An 11,034-nucleotide genomic window follows, 5' to 3' on the forward strand; every position below is an offset into this window, starting at 1 on the left:
TTTATCAAACAGGCATGGAAAGCAAAAAAAATCAAGAGTGGAAGCTAAGCAGAATTAAAGAAATATAATCTCATAAAGGGAATTAAGGGGATCCAATGACTGTGAGAATCTAACTGCTTATCTCAGGCTCCCACCTCCCCCCCCCCCCCCACAAAAAAAAGCAGAAAATAAGAGAAGTAAATTTGAGAATTGTATTCAGGTATTTAAATGTAGTCGGCCTACCTCTCTATTCCAGTAGGCCTACATGTATGGAATCAAAATCAATCACAAGGGATTTTTTCCATAACACATTTTAACAAGCATGGCCTCATTAGCACACATTAAAGTACCAAGAACATAAAAATCTCAATCAAATGTTGAGTATTGATTTTTATCAAGATACTGGTACTTACATACCATAGTAATGGCAGTATAGGAAAACACTGTAAGAACTTGGACAAGATTCTTCAAAAGACCATGATCTTATAAACATTAGACATAACCAAAATAGAATAGGATTCAATAAGTTATAAGGAAATAAATGCAAGTGTCTAAAAATATTTTTTTTTAAATGAAAAGTTTGAGAAATGCAGGAAACTGGAGATGAAAAGAAAATGAGACATCTAGAATGGGGCTCCAATTCTTTGGTACACAACTCCCCTGCTGAACCCAGAGGTAACCCCCTATGACAGGGGTCAAAACACCCCCAGAATTTGAACAAAGGAAAGGTCATGGTAAAGAATTTGTGCATTCATGAGAGCCAGGTATCCATTACCCAGCCCCCTGCCAGGAGTTGGGGTTGTCTCACCATAGCCTGGTCCTACCCAGCCACGGAAGGGTTTGGAAATTGACTGATAATGTAAGGGGTCATATGTTAACAGAATTTCTTGTACTTGGAGGCGTGACCCACACTCAAAACATGCACAAAGCAATGCAATACACACTGACAGTCATAGTCAGCAAATCTAAGAAAACAGAATGACAAGTTGTTATTTTAAGTAACTTCTGTAATGAATGGGAGGAAACCCCACTCGTCTACACACTTGATCCAAAATTATATCATAGAATCTACAATTGTTGATTGCCTCATTACATTTAATTGACATCTCACTCTGCTTTGAATACAAATCATTTAAAAATATTACTCCACATCAACAGCTTCTATATTCAATGTCTTATAAAATCATAATTCAAAGACATTGATAAAGAATGTCTGAAAGATAGAAGTGTAGGCCTATTGGATCAAGTTCAAGATTTGAAAGTATTCTAGGTAGTCAACAAACTTCACTCATTGATAAAGTAACTACCAATAAACTGCCACTTTGCTTTTGAAAGGGGTTCATAAATGTATTCATTGCAACAAAAAATATATCACAATCCATTAAATTTCATTTTATCCATCAACACTTAATGGTACAAGTCTCAAAACATTATGTGTTCTTGAAGAGTCCTATCAAATACCTGAGCATTCATTTTTCTCTGAATGAAAACCCATAGCAAAAGGTAAGACTAAAGCCCACATGTAAGGTGTACATTAAAATATACCAATTGATATTTCATTATTCTATATGTAACAACTTAATAGTACATATATATATATATATATATATATATATATATATATATATGATGTATGTATGTATGAAATTCCCATTTACCTGATTTGATTGACAAGGACAATATATTCATTTATGAAAAGATATTAATGTAGCCCTTTTTCCCCATGCCCATGCAGTGCACCTGTTATCTCTTTCCCCTCAATATTAATTCAAAAAGGGTAAATCCTCCTCCGTTAACTAATAATTCAAAAGGCTTTATCAGATTTCAAAATTAAATTACATCTACAGCAACTTTGTTGGAAAAAGTTTACAGACAGCCAAAAGGCTCAGTAGGGTGGAGAGGTTCATGCTAGAAAACACATCTTCTGTCAAAGTTTCTCACCCTTGGAAAGACCAGTAAAAACCACGAGGGAACATTTACATATTAGGCCAAGGTCAAAAACAGCACAAGCCCCAGTCCTTCACTTTTATTCCCATTGGCCCGTCTCTGTTCATCACCATTTGTGACTTCCCGATTTCTCCATTTGATGTTTGCAATTAGATAACACAGGTAAAAACTGGGAAAGAAGATGAGAGCAGGACTGATCTTCTACTGAACATTGATTGCCACTTGAAAGCCTTTTAACACTAACAAGTACCCTTTCACCCCTGCTGGGCTTTCTAGAATCCTTGCCCCCTTTTCTGTCGAAGGGTCCTGCCTGGAATAAGTAATGCCAGACAGCACAGCACACATACACATAGCCAACAAAATTGAAACAGAATTCAATCCCCCATCTTCTGTTACAAATGTGTTCTGCTTTGGTAAGTTTGGAGGATTTTCCAGACCAGGAATAAACCTCTCTCACTCTTCTGGGTTTTGCATTTCCCCGCAGAGAGCGACAGGGAACTGTCATTCGATAAGTTCTTGACGTATGAACAAAGAAATATGACCCACTTTGGGGAATAGAGATCCCATCCCCACCTAACTGCATGAGAGATCACGGTAAAAATGATCGGGGTGGCTCACTCACACAAATACAAATCACAACACACCTCATCAGCAAACATTACAAAATATATCTTAATTCCAGAAAATGTTAAGAATAATCTACAAAAAAACATAAAAATTCCCGTAGTGCTTACTTGTATCTTGCTCATCTTTATGCGTTTGTTGTTCTGATGACCCCGGCTGCGCCATTTTTCGACCAAAAGTGGGGTCGAAATTCGCTGAGCTGAGAGGGGGCAGCTCCTGTCTCTTGTCAACCTGCGCTGGACTCGGTTAATGAGCCTTGCGAGCGTTTGCAATGTACGGGCGGCTTTCGGGGGAGAGATCTTCGTATCTGTGATGTTGCTCGAATGTCTAGAGCAGAAGAATGATTAACGTGTGTAGTTCCGGGTGTGCTAGGTAAGAATGGCTCCTCATTGAGTAATGGTATACGTGGATTTTTCATAAACCCGCTAATATTAAAAGTGCTAATATATGCCGTCCATAGCCAAAAATATTTGGATGATAGCGGCATTCCGTCGGCGTAACAGGCGGGGGGGGGGGGCAAGCTGTCCCCCTGGCGGATTCCAGCGGGAAAATTACAAAAATCGGGAAAAGAGAAAAGGAAGGGAGAAAGAAAGGGAAAGGGGGAACTGAGGAAAGGGAAAAGTAAAAAGAAAACGAAGATGAAACAGGGGCAGATCCAGCTTTTTATTGAAAGGGGGGGTTGGGTGGTATGCGAGGGAGTGTAGCGACCGAGTCCAAGCGAGCGGAGCGAGCGAGGGGGGTGTGGGAGGGAGGTGTCCCCCCTCCCACAGTAGGGAAGGTTTTTGAAAATCTGTGTGTGAAAATGGCGTTTTCTTGCATCTAAAACACCACTACTTTTGGTATAGAGGTCGTTGCGAAATTAACCCCCATGAAAATTTGTAAAATTAAGTTGCAGATTTTAAAAAATGGTCCCCGGATTTTTTTTGGGGGGGGTTGCAACCCCCCCAACCCCCCCTCTAGATCCGCTTCTGTGAAATATTTTTTTAATGGAAAAGGAAGGAAGGAAGCGAGAAAAGGAACGAAAGAAGAACATTTAAGAAAAAAAATCATTCCGAAATAGGCTTATGTAATGCAATAGAATGATGGGGAATAAATTTAAAGATGACAAAATGGCAAACAGTAGCGGGAAATGATTTAACTAATGGAATTAGTTAAAAGCTAAATTGGATAACGAAGAAAAGGGACAAGAAAAAAAAATTATTACACGACCGGGCTGCCGTGGATTGAAAATAGAGAGCGGGAAGAAAGATGGACTACATACAACATTGCATGCTACAAGCTTGCTAAATTTTATGCAAATAAGCTACCGGGGCTTTGCACCAGACCCCAGGAACGCAGGGGCTCTTCATCTGTAACCTTCAAATGGCTCTATAATAATAGTGTCCCTTCCTACATTAAGCTTTACGTTCAATCACTGGCGTATATAGGCGTGGGGTGGGGTTTTTGGTTTCACACCCAATGTGGAAGCGTCGTGGTGTAGCGGTTCTGACTCTCGCCTTGTAATCAGAGGGTCGTGTGTTCGAATCCCACCATGGCCTAGCGTCCTTTGGCAAGGCGTTAATCCACACTTTGCCACTCTCCACCCAGGTGTTAAATGGGTACCCGGTAGGATGTGAAAGCCTATATGTAGTATGCCTAGCAATTGAGTCTTGGAACTCTTGTTGGAATGCTCCCCAGGGAGTGGAGAAGGTGCATAATTGTATGCGGGCATGCAAGGATCCGATGACCGGGGTAATAATATGTCTGTAAAGCGCTTAGAGACGTCGTTCCGATGTATTAAGCGCTATATAAATGCGGAATATTATTATTCTTATTAAAAGAAATTATAGGAGACAACGTATAATGAAAGGAATGGAAAAAATGACATAAAAAAGTCTTTCATATAATTCGAATTTAATTTAAATAGACAATCCTTTTTTCCAGATCGCTATGCTCGCTGGCGACTTTTAACAAATATTCCCAAATTGATATGATGTGTCCCCTCAAAATATTTGGTTCATTACGCAACTAGGTTGAATAAATGTGTTGTGTATATATTACCTGCGATATTTGATTAAAAATATAGCGGCCATCTGCGAGGTAAGGTTTAAATGGCTTTGATACAAGAAGTTCCGGGGGCTCCGCCCCGGACCCCAACCGCATAGCGCACTGTCGTATATGTGTATGGTAGGGTTGGGCCATGGCCCCCAAAAGTTCTACAACCAAGAACAACAAACGAGGGGGAAAGGAAAGCAAAGGAAAAGTGTTGGATATGAGTTTTTACTGAATATAATGTCAAAACGTATCTCAAAGTTACATTTTCATGAAAAGGTGATTTTTTTTCTCTCTCGCTCTCTCGGGATTTATATTGAGCAGCTTTGTTTAGCACATGCGCCATACTGCGCCCCTCGTTTTTTTTTTTATCTTCACGCTAATGCCGCAAAAATCCTGTTCACAGTGGCATAAGACCACAAAAAAAGGAATGGAAAGAGAGAAGGGTGAAATATGTTATTCTCTGGATATCATAAAAATTTGATTTTTGTATTAAAAATGTTAATTTTTTTGCTCGCTCGCAACTTAAAAAAAAAAGATAAATTCTGCCCGATGCGCAATTTCTGGCCCTGTATTACACCATTACGCCTGTTCATACCATGATATGACCAGGAAATTTAATTATCACATAAAAAACGAACATAAATATCTGACATTAACTCAATTTACACGAATGATGATGAAGATATCCCGAAGCTATCAACTTTCAATGTAATTTCTTTTTCTTTATAGATGTATGTCTTTGAACAAAAATAGCATTGAAAATTCGCATTTCCTTCATCTAATAAACGTGCCCGGCCCTACGATCTCATCAATAAATAAAAAAAAATCATTCAAGAACTTGTACAATAATGTATACTGAATTGTTAAACTGAAAATTGTAATAATGGTAATAATGATAATGCTAAAATAATGATAATAATAATGATGATGGTGGTGGTGGTGGTGATGATGATGATGATGATGGTGATGATGATGATGATGATGATAAAAAGAAGAAGAAGAAGAAAAAAAGAAGAAGCGGAAGCCTGAAGAAGAAGGAGAAGAAGAGGAAGTAGAAGAAGAAAATGAAACAATGGGAAGGAAGAGATAAAGAAAACAAGAAGAATATAAAAAGATAACAAGTGGAATGCCTCTGGCCGTCTCACCTGCATCACGCAGTTCAATATAGTAACAGTGCTGACTTTGAAATCTACTCTCACTCGCACAAGATCTTCAATGATACATAGTTACTCTTATGTCCACTTTTTTATGAACTAGACCAATAAACTTACAGAGATATGATGGTTATTCAACAACAAAAAACCCAACATGGCCAAAGTTCATTGACCTTACATGACCTTTGACCTTGATCATGTGACCTGAAACTCACAGGACGTTCAGTGATACTTGATTACTCTTATGTCCAAGTTTCATGAATCAGATCCATAAACTTTCAAAGTTATGATGGTAATTCAACAGAGGCCCCCAATTCGGCCAAAGTTCATTGACCCTAAATGACCTTTGACCTTGGTCATGTGACGTGAAACTCATGCAGGATGTTCAGTGATACTTGATTAACCTTATGTCCAAGTTTTATGAACTAGGTCCATATATTTTCGAAGTTATGATGACATTTCAAAAACTTAACCTCAGGTTAAGATTTTGATGTTGATTCCTCCAACATGGCCAAAGTTCATTGACCTTACATGACCTTTGACCTTGATCATGTGACCTGAAACTCACACAGGACGTTCAGTGATACTTGGTTACTCTTATGTCCAAGTTTCATGAATCAGATCCATAAACTTTCAAAGTTATGATGGTAATTCTACAGATACACCCAATTCGGCCAAAGTTCATTGACCTTTGACCTTGGTCATGTGACCTGAAATGCGCACAGGATGTTCAGTGATACTTGATTACTCTAATGTCCAAGTTTAACGAACTAGACCAATAAACTTTCAAAGTTATGATGGTAAATCAACAGATACCCCCAATTCGGCCAAAGTTCATTGACCTTACATGACCCTTGACCTTAATCATGAGACCTGAATCTTGCACAAAATGTTCAGTGATGCTTGATTACTATTATGTCCAAGTTTCATGAATCAGATCCATAAACTTTCAAAGTTATGATGGGAATTCAACAGATACCCCCAATTCGGCCAAAGTTCATTGACCCTAAATGACCTTTGACCTTGGTCATGTGACGTGAAACTCATGCAGGATGTTCAGTGATACTTGATTAACCTTATGTCCAAGTTTTACGAACTAGGTCCATATATTTTCGAAGTTATGATGACATTTCAAAAACTTAACCTCAGGTTAAGATTTTGATGTTGATTCCTCCAACATGGTCTAAGTTCATTGACCCTAAATGACCTTTGACCTTGGTCATGTGACATGGAACTCATGCAGGATGTTCAATGATACTTGATTAACCTTATGTCCAAGTTTTATGAACTAGGTCCATATATTTTTGAAGTTATGATGACATTTCAAAAACTTAACCTCAGGTTAAGATTTTGATGTTGATTCCTCCAACTTGGTCTAAGTCCATTGACCCTAAATGACCTTGACCTTGGTCATGTGACATGAAACTCATGCAGGATGTTTAGTGATACTTGATTAACCTTATGTCCAAGTTTCATGAACTAGCTCCATATACTTTCGAAGTTATGATGTCATTTCAAAAACTTAACCTTAGGTTAAGATTTGATGTTGACGCCGCCGCCGTCGGAAAAGCGGCGCCTATAGTCTCACTCTGCTATGCAGGTGAGACAAAAATTATACAAGTATGAAGAAAAGTGGCGAATATGAGTGGAGGCGAGAATTTGTAAATATCAAAATTGAACTGCATATTCCGCTTGCGCTTCGCGCTCATATTGCCCATTATTCGACAATATCCTGTTCATGATTAGAAATAGTGAGTTCTGAATATAAACACAAATTTAGCTGGCACATTATATTCCTAGTCCACTTCTCTTGTTTAATTGGTCTGCTTTTTAACAGTTAACTAGTATAAAAAGGAGAAATTAGCACCCCGAGTCGGAATAACATAAGTGAATATTTCGTGAAATGCACTCTGGCACATACGAGTAAATGCATCTTTATAGTGAGGAAAATAAGCAATTAATAACTGAAAAGAGTATGGACCAATCACTACTAACTCTTTCTTTTAAAGAATTTGCTTTCACAAGCATCGTGTACAAGCAAGCACAAGCACATTGAGCAAGAAAACAATAAATTTCTCTTTTTAACCCTACCTCCTGTGCACATGTCACAATAATGCAAGATCATACTGGAGAGAAGATTGCCAATGATTTTGAGTGATTGTTTGTTTTAATGGATTTTTTTTTCATGATACCCCTGTGGCCCTGTCACCCCCCCCCCGCCGAAATATTAGTGCATCTGTGTAATTTTGTCTGAAGGAGAGCAGCAATGGACATCTCTATATTGATCGATGAACAGGCTTAGTCTTACAACATCGTTGGAGTAAAGTAAAGCAAGTATACAGTAGGGTGTCTTTTCTATTTAATTGTTAAGATAATAAAGAAAAAAGGGGAAGGGAATGACCATAACAAAAAATAATGATAATAAAAAAGGATATAAACACATGACGTACATCTTATTCGGTTTTTTTTTTGCTTCTTCATAATGTAAGCCTTTTGTTGTGTACTTTTTCCCCGAATGATTGCACTGATTGATTCATTAAACAATGTTGTCTTTGTTATAATCACATTAGATCTAAATCACTCAAGCCTTGCTTTTCAGGAGGCTAATATCGGGGCTAATATCAAATTATTGCACTATACAGTCTGGTTTCTATCCCATTTCCTTTCGAGGCCTCCATCACTTTCAAGCACCAAGCTTAAATTGAAGTTCAGTAATTAAAGAAAAAATTATGTATAGATATGATTTTCACAGTACAGTTCATATTTTATAATGATTTATGTACATTATTCATTATGATTGAAATAATATTTGCCTATTATGTAATGTTGAAAAAAATATTATACTTGTATATACTTTGTTTTTGTTTTGAAATGTGGAAATAAAATAAATCAAATCAAATCAATGATCAGCTTAAGCGTCTTTTTTTCTTACCATACTATAGGCAGGTTATTATTGTTTTTGCTATATCTTGCAGCGTTTGTATAATAATTATAAAAACGCTATATAATTATTATCATGTCGTTGTGATCATAATGCATACAATTTTTTAATGCCTGAAATCCAGGCAAATCAGATAGAATGAGCATTATTTTTGCCTATTTATTCTACGCAGGGGCGGTGAAATGAATTTGAAAGTGTGTGGGCCAGGCGTGGTTCTAGGGGGGGAGTTTTGGGGATTGAAGCCCCTCCCCACCCCAAAAAAGACCTCCCTAATTCAACAAACACAAATACGAATGCTGTCAAATTCAAGTTTAAATTCTAAGTTTGTCTATTTTTGTCGCACGCGACCTGAAATTTTGTCCTTTCATTTGATATGTATCTAAATATACATTTTATTATTTTTTTTTTTGGGGGGGGGTTGAGAAAATTATATGTTCGCTATCATCCTGACGGAGGCTAATTAACGTCTAGTCTAGGGTTACAGTGGCGGCATGGGAGGGGGGGGGCACCAGCAAAAGATTTGAGTCACTTATGTGGTAATATGTGCATTGGTGAGCGAAGCGCATGCACCCAGTAGCCAGGTACTGACAAATAGAAACATATAAGGACTGTGCCATTAAACGGATACTGGTTAACGCGAGCGCGAATCGCGAGATGAAAATTTTTGATATTCAGACCTTTAAAATAAACATTATTTATAAGCATTATTTTTGTAATCACGATACGTGCCTGTCTCACTAGACAAACAATGATGATGCGAAGCGCGAGCTGATTTTGTTTTATATATTGACCCAAAACCGGGACTAGCAAGATTTTTTTAAAGGAATTCATGAAGAGTATACATATCTCAGCATAGTCATCTAACCCGAGTGCAAAGAGATTGCTGATATTTTTTTAAGAATTACTGGCACATAAAAACATGCACTTTTTGTAGTCATCGTGTAGCCATGATCATGACACGTATCTCACCAATCAAAGGGTGTTCTAGGGCTTGTTGGTAGGAATTCATTAAGACCATAAACTATGTACATGTATTTCACTAACCAAATGATGCGAGCGCGAAGCGCGAGGTGATTTTTTTTTCAGACCAGAAAGGGGGAAATTTTAAGGACTGATTTAGGAATAATTCATGAAGAGCATTATATCACCAATCCACTAATGCGAACGTAAGCAAGGACTAGAAATGTTTTATTTTTATATTCAGACCTTAAAATGAGGGAAATCACTTTAAAGGGATGATCAGGGCTGAATATATTTATAGCTTAATGAATAGAGTAAAATATTCACAGACCAAAATGCTGAAAATTTCATTAAAATCGGATAAAAAAATAACGAACTTAATGAATTTTTAAGTTTATCAATATATTGTGAAAACAGTTAAAATCACATTGTCATGAATATCCATGTATTCTTTGTGAATTTTACTTTATTTATTGAGACAGATATTTCCGGCCTGGATCATCCCATTAAGTATAAAAAGAAGCATGTCACTACATAATACACTCGAAGTGCATGCGAGACTGCGAGGAAATATATTTGGTGTGATGAACACATTGGCCCTTAGCAAATTATGTTCCATGAAGTTATGAAAAAAAAATATTTCTTATGTAATGATATGATGTATAATAAACTATAACATATTATTAACTATAATATAAAATACAATAATTTCTCCCGGCTCCACTATATACGTTTCTCCTTCTCTCTCCCTCTTTGTCTCCTTTTCCACGTTTTTTTTTTTGCCAGCTTGGGGGGGGGGCATGTGCCCCCGTAGTTTCGCCACTGAATTATCAGCGCCAAGTTTTAACAGAATTTCGCATACGGAATTAGGAGCTCCTAAAACTTGAAAATTTTCTATGTATAATAGTATAATGGTTTCATAGTGCTTCGCGATCCCGATGCTTTTTAAACAATTCTTTTGCATTGAATACTATATTATCAAAATTATTAGGGGAGCAAATCGATATGTCCGTCCCTGCTCCCGCCCCCGCGAACGAGGCCTCATATTAGAGTGATTTGACTCTATTCTGTGCAATACTCTAATGTTCTTTTGCGGCCTATCTGCATGTTGATCGAGTATCTCATTCAGGAATTTAAAGATGTTGTATTATACATTTACATAATTTATTTCGAAGTTCATAATCAAATTCCCAAAATGCTAAAATTACTTCTCCCCGGTCACCACTTTCCCTCATAACACATTGAAGGGGGGGGGGGGGCTGGTACGAAATTAAAAACCCTGCCATATTTTGTTATATACCCGTTTAAGGTCTTGTCGCTATATGAAGTTTTTAAATATCGCTCTTATAAATTTTTCGCCCTTTCATTTTGGTTCACTCCCGTATCATAAAAAGC

Source organism: Lytechinus variegatus, chromosome 2 (assembly GCF_018143015.1).
Source record: "Lytechinus variegatus isolate NC3 chromosome 2, Lvar_3.0, whole genome shotgun sequence".
NCBI classification, from domain to species: domain Eukaryota; kingdom Metazoa; phylum Echinodermata; class Echinoidea; order Temnopleuroida; family Toxopneustidae; genus Lytechinus; species Lytechinus variegatus.